At 42.1% G+C, this 13,724-nt stretch overlaps 1 protein-coding gene across 1 annotated transcript in view; it reads left to right on the forward strand.

Moving 5' to 3' along the window:
* The first annotated feature begins 1,031 nt into the window (after nt 1-1,031).
* Nucleotides 1,032-13,724, forward strand: part of FGGY (FGGY carbohydrate kinase domain containing) — a 239,001-nt gene continuing 226,308 nt past the window's right edge. The window contains exon 1 of the mRNA XM_070746020.1: nt 1,032-1,046. The gene's annotated coding sequence lies outside the window, so the exon portion shown is untranslated. The remainder of the gene's footprint in view (nt 1,047-13,724) is intronic.

The following is a 13,724-nucleotide window of genomic DNA, read 5'->3' on the forward strand; positions in this document are numbered from 1 at the left end:
CTATGCCGCCCTTCTCTTGAGACTGAGATAGATAGATGATAGATAAAGATAGACATATACTTTATTTTATTTCTATGCCGCCTTTCTCCTGATATAGGTAGATGATAGGTAGATAGATAGATAGATAGAAGATAGATAGATAGATGATAGAAAGAAAGACAATTTATTTTTTTCGATTTCTATGCTGCCCTTCTCCTGAGACTGAGATAGATGATAGATAAAGATAGACATATATTTTATTTGATTTCTATGCCGCCCTTCTCCTGATATAGGTAATGATAGATAGATAGATAGATAGAAGATAGATAGATGATAGAAAGAAAGACAGATAATTTATTTTATTCGATTTCTATGCTGCCCTTCTCCTGAGACTGAGATAGATAGATGATAAAGATAGACATATAGATATTTTATTCGATTTCTATGGCGCCCTTCTCCTGATATAGGTAGATGATAGATAGATAGACAGATATAGATATTTATTTTACAGTATTTGATTTCTATGGCGCCCTTCTCTTGAGACTGAGATAGATAGATGATATAGACATATAGATATTTTATTTGATTTCTATGCCGCCCTTCTCCCGAGACTCAGATAGATAGATGATAGATAGCAAGAGAGAAAGAGAGAGAGAATTATCTATCTTAGTGTACAGGTCGTAAAAGTTATCATAGACGCCCAGCCCTGTATATGATCTCCTGCTGGAGCAGGGGTTGGAGTAGATGCCCTCCATGAACCCCTTCCAACTCTGATATCATGAAGCTCAGCCCTTTGTGCTTCCCAAATCCTAAAAGGATTTCAGCCCTACTTAAGCCGGCAAGACAACTTAAGTCAGAAACAACTTTCCAGTCCAAGTGTAACAACTGAGCGCCTTTCGTGGCTTCCTCAGATTGCCTGCGGGCGCGCTAATAAGAGGAGCCCCGGATAGGAATTCCAGCGCCGTCGCACGTGTGTAACCGAGACCGGAATAGGAGGCCAAGTGGCTGTGGGCAAGTACCGGGATCTGTCCTTGAGGCGGGCGAGGCGGGAAAAACACCTAAGCCAGGTTCAAGCCTCTATAAAGAGCGTGTGCGTGTCCCTCTTCTGTCTCCTTCTGCCTTTTGTCACGCTTGCCGACTGGTGTTTACATCCAGGCTAAACGCCTCCCCCCCCAACTGTTTTGTTTTTCCTACCCGGGAAAAACTCCCTTTCTCCTTCTTTTACCTACCCCCCCCCTTGCAGTAACCGAGCTGCATTCATTTAACTCTCTTATTTAAACTGAAAGCACGGTTAACATTTCCATAAGAGCGCCGCTTTTCTTACTCCGTTTGTCAATGGCCTTCATTATGAGAGACCGCCCCTTTAAGGGAGTTGTACTGTACTTTGCTTTTCGAGGACTATTTTCCCCTCCTCTAAAGCTATGTTACTTTTTTTTCCCCCCAGCAGGAAGGGATGGAAATCCCCTAATTTTCCCAGGCAGTTTCACACATCGCAATTTTTCCAGAGCCTTGTGGTTTGTTTTAATATCAGAGTACTACTTGAAATAAATACCATTATTTTTTATTGTACTTATATGCAATCTTTAAAAAAGAAGTTTAGATAATACCCCCCCCCCCCCGCCCCTTCCACAGCCTGTTTTAGCATAGCTAACTCAAATATATTCTGGCTGCTTTGATAATTACTGCCATTTAAATGCAGAAATAATCCTTTTGTAGTTACACAAAGAGCAGAATCTATGTAATTAATGTTTTAATAGCATATGGCAAAGCTCCATTCTGTGCTACTCAGCAGTTTTAAACAAAATTAATGCCATTTATACCTAACGTTAAATCAGGATATTTAACCCATGTATGTACAACTTACAATCACAATTGAGCCATTCCTGTTGCTAAGTGAGACATTTGTTAAAAGTGATTTTGCCTCATTTTCTTGACAGAGTTGTTAAGTGAATCACTTGCAGTTATTAAGTTAGTAGCATGGTTATTAAGTGAATCTGACTTCCCCATTGACTTTGCTTGTCAGAAGGTCGCAAAAGGAGATCACATGACCCAGGGACACTGCGGCAGTCATCAACATGAGTCACTTGCCAAGCATCTAATTTTGATCTCATGCTCTTTTTCAATGACGTAGCTTTGAATAGTCACTAAAGGAACTGTTGTAAGTCGAGGGCTAGCTGTAACTTCTTCAAAAATGATAGGATGTGATGTGCATGGTGAATGACGAAGTTTACACATGCTAATGATGAAGTTTACACATGCTAATGACGAAGTTTATACATGCTAATCAGAAATAGATTAAAAGTGTGTAGAGATTTGCAGGATTGCCAACGTAATTGCCAATGTCCAGTGACGGATATGGCACAAGAAGAAGAAGAGATTCTCAATCATCCAGGTCATGGTGATCCCAAAGGTGCTTTTTCAGGGGACAACTGGACTCCCTTGTTTTTTCTTTCTGTTTTTCTTTTGTTTTTCAAAAGAAAAACAAGAAAGTCCAGTTTATTATATATTGGATATACATGGTTGTGTTAAATCCAACTCAAGTCAAACTAACCTTCAAATGACCCTAACATCGACCGTTTTGGAGGGAACCTTACAACATTCATATTTGGGTGGGCTCTTTCTAATATTATGATTGGTTAAGGCCCTGTGGTCCCATAGTATAAATTACTGTATAGGGATTTTCTTGTTGTTTCTCAGTTCGGTTGGAGTCAAACACTGTTTTTATTTTTATTTTATTTATTTGTTAAACATGTGTAGGATAGTAGTAATTTGTAAAAACATAACATAAGTAAAAAGTAATGATAAATGAGGACAGTAGGACAGGGACAGTAGGCACAGTGGTGCACTTGTGCACGCCCCTTACAGACCTCTTAGAAATGGGGAGAGGCCAACTAGACAATCTAAGGTTAAAGATTTGGGGATTTGGGAAGAAACCACAGAGTCAGGTAGTGCATTCCAGGCATTGATCACTCTATCATTCCATCTATCTGGACCGGGACTCACTGCTCACAGTCACTCATGCCCTCATCACCTCGAGGTTCGACTACTGTAATGCTCTCTACATGGGGCTACGCTTTGAAAAGTGTTCGAAAACTTGAGATCCTGCAGAATGCAGCTGCGAGAGCAATCCTGGGCTTCCCTAGGTATGCCCATGTTACACCAACACTCCGCAGTCTGCATTGGTTGCTGATCAGTTTCCGGTCACAATTGGTTATGCCCTATAAAGCCCTTCATGGCATCGGACCAGAATATCTCCGGGACCGCCTTCTACCGCACGAATCCCAGCGACCGGTTAGGTCCCACAGAGTTGGCCTTCTCCGGGTCCCATCGACTAAACAATGTTGTTTGGCAGGGCCCAGGGGAAGAGCCTTCTTTGCAGCAGCCCTGACCCTCTGGAACCAGCTCCCCCCTGAGATTAGAACTGCCCCCACCCTACTTGCCTTTCGTAAACTCCTTAAAACCCACCTCTGCCGTCAGGCATGGGGGAATTGAGACATCTCCCCCGGGCCTATACAGTTTATGCATGGTACGTTTGTGTGTATGTTTGCTTTTAATAATAGTGTTTTTAGTGTTTTTTAAATTATTAGATTTGTTGTACATTGTTTTATTGTTGCTGTGAGCTGCCCCGAGTCTATGGAGAGGGGCGGCATACAAATCTAATTAATTAAATGAATAAATGAATAAATAAACAAACAAACAAATAAATAAATTGCTGAAGTTGTATTTTCTGCAGTCGGCTTTAGAGCAGTTTACACTTAGTTTGAATCTATTACGTGCTCGTGTATTGTTGTGGTTGAAGGTGAAGTAGTCATTAACACAAAGGATATATTGGTATATGATTTTATGAAGTACATTTAGATCAGGTCGGTGGTGACATACTGTAGTTGTAAATTGTCTAATCTCAGTATTTCAAGTCTGATCGAGGAAGGTATTTTGGTGCAAGTGGAGTTGTATCTATGCTGGTTCTTGCCTGTTGCAACCCACTGCACAATACATTTACCTCCTGAAAAAGCACCTTTGGGGCAGAAACAAATTAGTATGGTTTAGAGCAGTGTTTTTCAACCAGTGTGCTCCAGCACACTAGTGTGCCGTGAGACATGGTCAAGTGTGCCGCGAAGCTCAGAGAGAGAAAGAAAGCAAGAGAGAGAGAGAAAGAAAGCAAGAAAGAAAGAGAAAGAGCGAGAGAGAGAAAGAGAACAAGAGAGAGAGAGAAAGAGCGAGAGAGAGAAAGAACAAGAGAAAGAAAGCAAGAGAGAGAGAAAGAGAAAGAGAGGGAGTGAAGGATAGAGAGAGGGAGTGAAGGATAGAGCGAGAAAGAGGGAGGTAGGAAGGGAGAGAGAAAGAGCAAAAAAGAGAGGAAGGAAGGAAGAGAAAGAGGGATGGAGAGAGAAAGAAGGAAGGGAGAGAAAGAGGGAAGGAGAGAGAAATAGAGCAAAAGGGAGGAAGAGAGAAAGAATTTTTTTGTCCAAAGTTTTTTTAGCCCCCACCCTCCCCCCGCTCAATGCACCCCAGGGTTTCGTAAATGTAAAAAATATGCTGCGGCTCAAAAAAGGTTGAAAATCACTGGTTTAGAGTTCAGTCTTAGCAACTTTCAGACATGTGGACTTCAGCTCCCAGAGTGCCCCAGCATGCTGGACGAGGAGTTTTGGGAGTTGAAATTCATACTTCTCAAAGTTGCCAAAGTTCAGAAACACTGGTTTAGAATTAAACTCATTTAGATGCAAGAATGCAGCACAGTTGGCATAGTTGGTCCTAATATGCATTCTCTTCTTAAATGGCACTGCATTTCAGTGCAGGGTTGGGTTTCAACCCAGACTTATCTCTTTTGCAATCTCATGAGAAATGAATGCCAGAAAACTTCAACAGGATTACAACAGAGCTTCAGTTTCAGAATTTTCTCAGGTTGCCATTTAGAAGATATTAACCAGGTTTAACTCATAAAGCCCAGTCACCAGTTGTCTGTAGGCATAGAAGAGGTTCTACAAAATAATTTCTATCTCATCTTCACTGAGCTAATGTACTCTCTTCAGTGCTGTAAGTGAGAACAAGACCAAGACTAAGACTAAGACTAAAATAGTTGAAAGACCTTGGAAGTCTTCTAGTTCAACCTCCTGCTTAGGCAGGAAACGCTATATCAGTGATGGCATCCTTGTTGCGGGTGGCACATGGAGCCGTATCTGCTGGCACATGAGCTGTTGTCCTAGCTTAGCTCCAACATGCATTTGTGCTCCGCCATCTGATTTTTGGCTTACACGGAGGCTCTGGGAAAGCATTTTCGGCTTCTGAAAGGCCTCTGAGGGGCAGAAAAGAAGCCTCTGGAGCCTGGGGAGAACAAAAACGCACCCACCGGGCCCAGGAAATGGGGGAGCAGGGTGGATCATGTGCACATGCATGGGTGGCAAGGCAGCATTGAATTATGGGTGTGGGCTCTTGAGCATGTGCAGTAGTGCACACATGGGTGTGCTTTTGCACCCGAGGAAAAAATGGTTCGCCATCACTGCCCTTTATCATTCCAGACAAATGTCTTCTTAAAAATTTACCTACTTACTTACTTACTTACTTACTTACTTACTTACTTACTTACTTACTTACTTACTTACTTACTTACTTACCTACCTACCTACCTACCTACCTACCTACCTACCTACCTACTTACTTACTTATTTATTAAATTTGTATGCTGCCCCTCTCCGTAGACTCGGGGCGGCTTACTTACTTTTGTGATACAGTATTTATATGCCGCCCAACTCCAGCAGGAGGCTGCGTGGCTCACAATAATCACAACTCCTAAAAAGCAGTATACAATGTAACAACAATAAAACAGCAAATAGCATAAAGTACATAAACAACACAAAAAATCGTGTATACTTTCAATCATTCCTTCCAGTGTTGGAGCATTCACAACTTCTGGAGGCAAGTTGTCCCACTGATTTTACTTACATTCTGAAAAACCAGTGTAAGATCCACTCCCTGCATCAGAATGAGCCTTTGTAAGTTGTCAGTACAGTAGTTTTTTATTTTTTTAAATTCAGGCAAGGCTGTTCAGGAAGTTTGGGAAGGGACGGGCACATCTTACTGGAGTGTTGACCAGCGGTGGATTGCTCCCAGTTCAGCCTGGTTCTGTGAACCAGTAGCACCACTGGTGGGAGGCGCTACCCAGAAATGTTGCGCAAGCATGTGAGCGAACCGGAAGTAACGGGTTTTAGAACCCACTACTGGTGTTGATTTTTAATACTAGTAGTCCTCGACTTATAATTGTTCATTCAATTGTTCAAAGTTACGATGTCACTGAAAACAAGTGACTTATGACCATTTTTCACACTTGTAACCATTGCATCCTCCCCATGGTCATATGATTTACTATTCGGATGCTGGACAACTGACTCACATTTATGACGGTTACAGTGCCCCGGGGTCACCTGATCTCCCTTTTTGCGACCTTCTGATGAGCAAAGTCAATGGAGAAGCCATATTCCCTTAACAACCATGTTAATAATTGAACAATTACAGTGACTCACTGAACAAACATGGCGGGAAAAGTCGTAAACTGGGGCAAAATTCACTTAACAAATTTCTCACTTAGCAACATCAATTGTGATGACTCAAGTTCGAGTTCTAACACTGTGTGGCAGGATGAGCTCTTGTCACTTGTCTCAGCTTCTGTCCGCCGAAAAGTTCAAAAGCATATTCTATGCAAGTAGATAGATAGGTACCATTTGGGTGGGGAGATGAGCTGGTGTTCTGTGCAAGCAGTCAGATTCCTGATGGCTCTGAATCTTTCTGGTTGCGGTGTCTGTTGGTGAGGTAGCTTCAGAAAGGAGAGGTCCTTGGGTGATTCTGCAGGAAGAGCAGTGATGGGCTACCAAAATTTTTACTGCCACACTGTGGGCCTGGCTTATTTTGTGGGTGTGGCTTGATGGTCATGAGACCGGGTAGAAGTAGCTTGTCAGCCATTTTACCAGGTGGGAGTGGTTTGACAATCATGTGACTAGCAGTGTTCCCTCTAATTTTTTTTTTGGGGGGGGCGGAAAAGTATAGTGTCTGAGCGGCAGTCCCTTCGGGACTGGGCGGCACTCTTTCCCTCTCACTCTTTCCCTCTCGGCTTCTGGGCAGGTTTGAAAAACTCTGAGTTGATGATGATTTTTAAGTGAGCCATTGCTCACTGCTCAGCTTAGAGGGAACTATGGACTGGGGTGGGTAAAAAGTCATGTGACTGGGTGGGGAAAAGGTGCTTGGATTCTTTTTCAGTTGATTAAGTCACATTATTTGAATAGCCACAAAAAGGACAAATGATAGACAGCATTATTTGTTGAGGAGCACAGTAACATTTTAAGGCTTTGTACCACAAGGGTGTTAACTCAATTTTCTTTAATTGCTATAAATAATAATAATAATAATAATAATAATAATAATAATAATCATAATAATTTATTAGATTTGTATGCCGCCCCTCTCCGAAGGTCAGTTCTAGGTAATGATTCAAATTATTAAATTATGGGTAAAAACATACTATTTAATTATTTTCTATTTTAAAAGTAATTAAGGATCATACTAAGGTACTAGAGAAGGACAATAAAAACTATTAAGTAAATAGTGCATAAACTTACTACCCCCACTGCCCCCCCCATTACTGAGGAAGAGCCACTTCCTCAATTGTGATCGTAAGTTGAGGACTACCTGTACAGATGATTTTTCTTCTCGAAACCAAGTGATAATGGCTTATGACCAGTGAAGGGCTACCAAATTTTTTACTATCACAATGTGGGCGTGCCTTAGGCAGGACGCCTGCATTTTTTTTCAACATCTTTCAGTACAAATTAGGTGCTCTGGGGTGGAGCTCCATTTTTACTACCCCACTGTGTTCCCCCCCCACCTCCGTCCGGGAGTAGCTCACCACTGGGCTTATCTCTCTACTTTCTTACCTGTAGACAATTTTCCCCCTAAAAATCCCCCCCAATTTTAAACGAGAGATCATTTTAATACAAGAATAAGATAAAGTAGCTTTTTTTCTCCGATGTGATATCTCTTTCCTGTATCCAGTTGCTGCTGGAACAGAGACTGACTAAGCACTCCACCATGTGACCACAAAAAAGATTTCAGCAGCTGAGTCATAGGAATAACTGGAATAGTTTTGGAGCAGAGCTTCATTCCCAGAAACCCCTCTGGCATATACCAGCAAGCACATGCCTTACCTCCAGAGGTGAATTTACAGCCTGACAGTGTTTTAGCCAAACAGACACAACTGATAACATTTTTAATGACGATTTACCAATCTACCTGCTGTTATGATATCGAAGGTGATAGGTTTGTCGTTCCTCTCTTTTTACTTCCCAGGAAGATTTAAAGCAAAAAATTCTGAGTTCCAATCCTGCCTTAGCCATGAAAGCCATTTTGGTAACTTTGGGCCAGTCACACTGTCTCTCAGCCCAATCCACCTCACAGGGTTGTTGTTGTAGTATTAGTAGTAGTAGGAAAAATAGGAGAAGAAAGGTGTGTTGGATATATTTGCTGCCTTGAGTTATTTGTAAAAATAATACAGTGGGATATAAATAAATGTGGCAATAAAATAAAATAAATTTATTACATACCCAAGTAATCATTGATGTATGAGTGCAGTGGAGCCCTGAATTTGGTTGTAAGTCAAAGTACCACTTGACTGCGCTCAATTTAGTGACTGTTTTTACTATGGTTGTAAAGCAGATCACCATAGCCATTAAGCAAATCCATTTCTCCAAATGGGCTTTTTTGGTAAAAACTGGCAAAAAACACTGAAATCTGTCCAAAAATGTCACAAATTGCAGTCACATAACTGTAGGTGACAGCTAGTTGCTGTGTGACTGGGGTGACATAAGAGCCGGGATGGCACAGTGGTTAGAGTACATCACTGCAGGCTATTTCAACTAACTGTTAGCTGTAGTTCAGCAGTTCAAATCTTACCACTGGCTCAAGGTTGACTCACCTTTCCATTCTTCCAAAGTGGGCAAAATGAGGACCCAGAATGTTGCTCATTCTGTAAACTGCTTAGAAAGGGCTGTAAAAACACTCTGAAGCGGGTATATAAGTCTAAATGCTATTGCTATAAATGTGAGCTGCTTGACCCAAAATGCAGTTATGTGACCATAGATGAGGGTCATTAATCATAACATCAAGAATGAACCATAAGTAGCCTTTTTATATTAATCTGTTATATAATTTCAAAAAATCATTAAATAGCCAATCCTAGGTCAAAACTGACTGTAGACAATGAATATATGTGTATGTGCATGTGTCTACAGGGGGTCCTTGCTTACAGACTTCTCCTTGAGTGACCTTTTGAAGTTACAACGGCACTGAAAAAGGAAAGTTACGACCAGTTCTTCATGACCACCTGTCCCATCACCCCTGTGGCCACATTATTATTATATTATAGTGAGGACCTGGATTGTGGGGGCAATATGCTGGCTCTATTAAAAAGTGCTATTGCTAACATGTTGTAAGCCGCCCTGAGTCTAGGAGAAGGGCAGCGTAAAAAAATTAGAATGAATGAATGAATGAATGAATAGAAACATAAAAACATAGAAGACTGACGGCAGAAAAAGACCTCATGGTCCATCTAGTCTGCCCTTATACTATTTCCTGTATTTTATCTTACAATGGATATATGTTTATCCCAGGCCTGTTTAAATTCAGTTACTGTGGATTTACCAACTACGTCTGCTGGAAGTTTGTTCCAAGGATCTACTACTCTTTTAGTAAAATAATATTTTCTCATGTTGCTTTTGATCTTCCCCCCAACTAACTTCAGATTGTGTCCTCTTGTTCTTGTGTTCACTTTCTTATTAAAAACACTTCCCTCCTGGACCTTATTTAACCATTTAACATATTTAAATGTTTCGATCATGTCCCCCCTTTTCCTTCTGTCCTCCAGACTATACAGATTGAGTTCATTAAGTCTTTCCTGATACGTTTTATGCTTAAGACCTTCCACCATTCTTGTAGCCCGTCTTTGGACCCGTTCAATTTTGTCAATATCTTTTTGTAGGTGAGGTCTCCAGAACTGAACACAGTACTGTATTCCAAATGTGGTCTCACCAGCGCTCTATATAAGGGGATCACAATCTCCCTCTTCCTACTTGTTATACGTCTAGCTATGCAGCCAAGCATCCTACTTGCTTTTCCTACCGCCCGACCACACTGCTCACCCATTTTGAGACTGTCAGAAATCACTACCCCTAAATCCTTCTCTTCTGAAGTTTTTGCTAACACAGAACTGCCAATGCAATAGTCAGATTGAGGATTCCTTTTCCCCAAGTGCATTATTTTACATTTGGAAACATTAAACTGCAGTTTCCATTGCTTTGACCATTTATCTAGTAAAGCTAACTGAATGAATGAATGAATGAATGAATAAATAAATAAATAAATTCAGGTATGTGACCCCGGATGTATACAGTCATCAGATCAGGGGTAAAATTCAGCAGTTTCTGACAATTTCTGGAGAACTAGTAGCGGAAATTTTGAGTAGTTAAGAGAACTGGCAAATAGTACCTCTGGCTGGCCGCAGAGTGCGGTGGGAATGGAGATTTAGCAACATTCTTCCCCTGCCACGCCCACCAAGCCAGTGGGGAAATTTTTCCGATTTCACCCCTGCATGGGATCATTATTGGTAACCTTCACAGGTAGTTTCTGACAAGCAAAATCAATGGCAGGAAGTTCATGGTCAGTGATATCTCACTTAATGACTGCTTGATTCACTTATTGAGCTGGAACTGAATGTAAGTTGGATGCTACCACATGATGTTTCCCTTTGTAATTGTGTGGCTTAGCATTGGAGTTGCCTGTCCCAATTGAGGAAGAGGATCGCCTATATATACGTATACATCAGAGGTGGGTTCCTCCTGGTTAGGACCGGTTTGCTGATTCGTCTAAGGGCACCACCATCTTTTTTGGGGATTTTTTGGGGGGAATTTTTCTTCTTCTGAGCATTTGTAGAAGCCGAGTTTCCAGCACTGCACATGATTCGCCCCCTTGTTTTCGACTTTTTTCCTCAGCTTATTTTCTATTTCCCCCCCGGACTTTTTGGCACTGTGGTTTGTGCGTGTGCGCCTACGTGGGGCAGCTACATGGCGCGAGAGAAAGCGAACCAGCAGCAAAGTAAAAGGTTTTAGAACACCCCCCCCCCGGTGTGCATCCGTAGTGGGTTCTAAAACCCTTTACTACCGGTTTGCATGCACGCTCTTTTACGCGGTGCTACTGCGTATGTGCAGAACCGTCTTGGGTGGGTGGGCGGAGCCTCCACCTCTGGCACTACTGGCTCTTAGAACCAGATCATAGTGGAAGCATCCCACCGCTGGTATGCATGTGTATATGCATAAACACAATTCAATTCAATTCAATTTATTAGATTTGTATGCCGCCCCTCTCCGAAGACTCAGGGCGGATCACAACAATAATAAAAACAATATTCCAGTGAAAACAAATCTAATATTAAAAAGCACATAAAACCCTATCATATTTAAAAAAGCAAACAACATATACATACCCAAACATAAATATAAAAAATCCTGGGGGAAAGGTGTCTCAACTCCCCCATTCCTGGCGGTATAGATGGGTCTTGAGTAATATATGAAAGACAAGGAGTGTGGGGGCAGTTCTAATCTCCGGGGGGAATTGATTCCAGAGGGCTGGGGCTGCCACAGAGAAGGCTCTTCCCCTGGGGCCCCCCAAATGACATTGTTTGGTTGACGGGACCTGGAGAAGGCCAACTCTGTGGGACCTTATCGGTCGCTGGGATTCGTGCGGTAGCGGGCGCATAGCACATAGAAGCTGTCTGTCTGTCTGTCTGTCTGTCTGTCTGTCTGTTGGTCGGTTGGCCTGTGTCTGTCTGTCTGTTGGTCTGGTCTTGTCTTGTATTGTCTTGTCTGTCTGTATTTGTTAAGAGTTTGTAATTGTTTAATGGTTTGAATGAGATGGTTTAAAGCCTCTCCCGTTTTTACAAAATTAAGAGATTTGCTAGTGCTATTAATATTCCTGAATGCCCCCACCACATTATCTGTCCAGCAGAACCAGTTTTACAGGCTGCATAATTTGAAGAGGCAGGGCTTTTTGCCATGGGATTTCCAAGCTGAAAAAAGGTCGTACCTGTCTTTTTGCTTCCTCCGTGCCATGAGCAAGAGGGGGAGCACCATTATTCCAAGTATTCACTGAGGCTGAACATCAACAGTGTGTGCAATGCAAAGGCATTTTCACAAGTGCTATTTGGCAAGCTTACATGATTCATTTGACAAATAGCAGGAAACAGGCCTGAAAGGTGGGAGAAAAATTGGATGGGGAGGCCTGGTGGGCCTGACTGAGATCTTAGCCTTTCTCCTGTTAATACATTGACAAATTTTAGGGAGAACAAAATTGATCAATTACTCCTTTTCCAATATCAAGATTTTTACAGCTCCATGGTGCCCGTGTATAAATGTGTAGGACAGAAGATCGTAATTAGTTGCACTGCTAAAGGGAAAGAGTTTTACTTACATACTTTTTGGATTCATGTTGGGCACTACAGGATGTGTTCCAAAAGTAATGCAATTATTTTTTTTAAAGTAATTTATTGAACAGATTTGCACAAACACTTACAATTCTTCAAAGTACTTTCCTTGGGCCTCTACACATTTTTTCCAGCGACTCTGCCATGATCGGTATGGGCTCTGGAAGGCGTCTTCGGGGACATCTCACAAGGTCTTTGTCACGGCTGATTGGATCTCTTCTATGGATGAAAAACGGGCTGCCTTAATCCGAGGGAACAAAAAGTCTGCTGGGGCGAAGTCAGGACTATAGGGGGGATGGGGAAGGGTTGGCACCTGGTGTTTGGCCACCTGGTGTAGGCAGCATTAACTGTCTGTCCTTGAGGAACAAACTCCTTATGGGCCACTCCTTTACTGTCGAAAAAGGCAATGGGCATTGTTTTCATTTTTGATTTGCTCATTCTTGCCTTTTTGGGCTTGGGGGACTGGTCAGTGTGCCACTCAGAGCTTTGGCATTTTGTTTCTGGGTCATATTCAAAAACCCAGGTTTCATCACCAGTGATGACATTGTCCAAATAATCAGGTTCAATTTCTATAGGTTGCAAAAGTTCACTTGAAATTTCCATACGGTCGGTGTGCAGAGGTATACAATAACTGACGTCCTGTCGCTTCCACAGCTTGGAGAGCACTGTGACCGGTTTCATGGCAAAGTTTAGTATCACCCCCCCTACTCCAAGTGCTTTGGTCCCACTCTGACCAATAGGAGCGGTGCGGCAAATTAAATTGCATTACTTTTGGAATGCACCCTGTATGTATGACTTTCCATGTCATTGTTTGGGGATGAAGCGTAGTGTAATTCTACTCCTTCCCACTTGTAGCAGTGGTGGGTTTACATCGGTTGGGGCGAACTGGGAGCGATGGTTGGAGACTCCACCCACCCACCTGGATGTCATCAAAAACACTCTGCGCATGCGCAGAAGCATTGTGTGCCCGCCTACGCATTCCCATTCTTGAACCGGTAGCAAAAGCTATGTGAAACCCACTACTGACTTGGGGACATCTTAGAATGCACATGTTGGTTATAGCAATACTGTATATTAAAACTGTAGTTATAAAATTGTTATAGATAAAAATGTATAGGGAGCTGCCTCATATTGAAATGGACAGAGGTGAGCAACCATTTAGTGACCAGTTCCATATTTAGCACTACCTTAGAGCCACAACTAAATGGGCTGGGATTTTCCTACATTT

This window comes from Erythrolamprus reginae, chromosome 3 (assembly GCF_031021105.1).
Source record: "Erythrolamprus reginae isolate rEryReg1 chromosome 3, rEryReg1.hap1, whole genome shotgun sequence".
In the NCBI taxonomy this organism is placed as follows: Eukaryota; Metazoa; Chordata; class Lepidosauria; order Squamata; family Dipsadidae; genus Erythrolamprus; species Erythrolamprus reginae.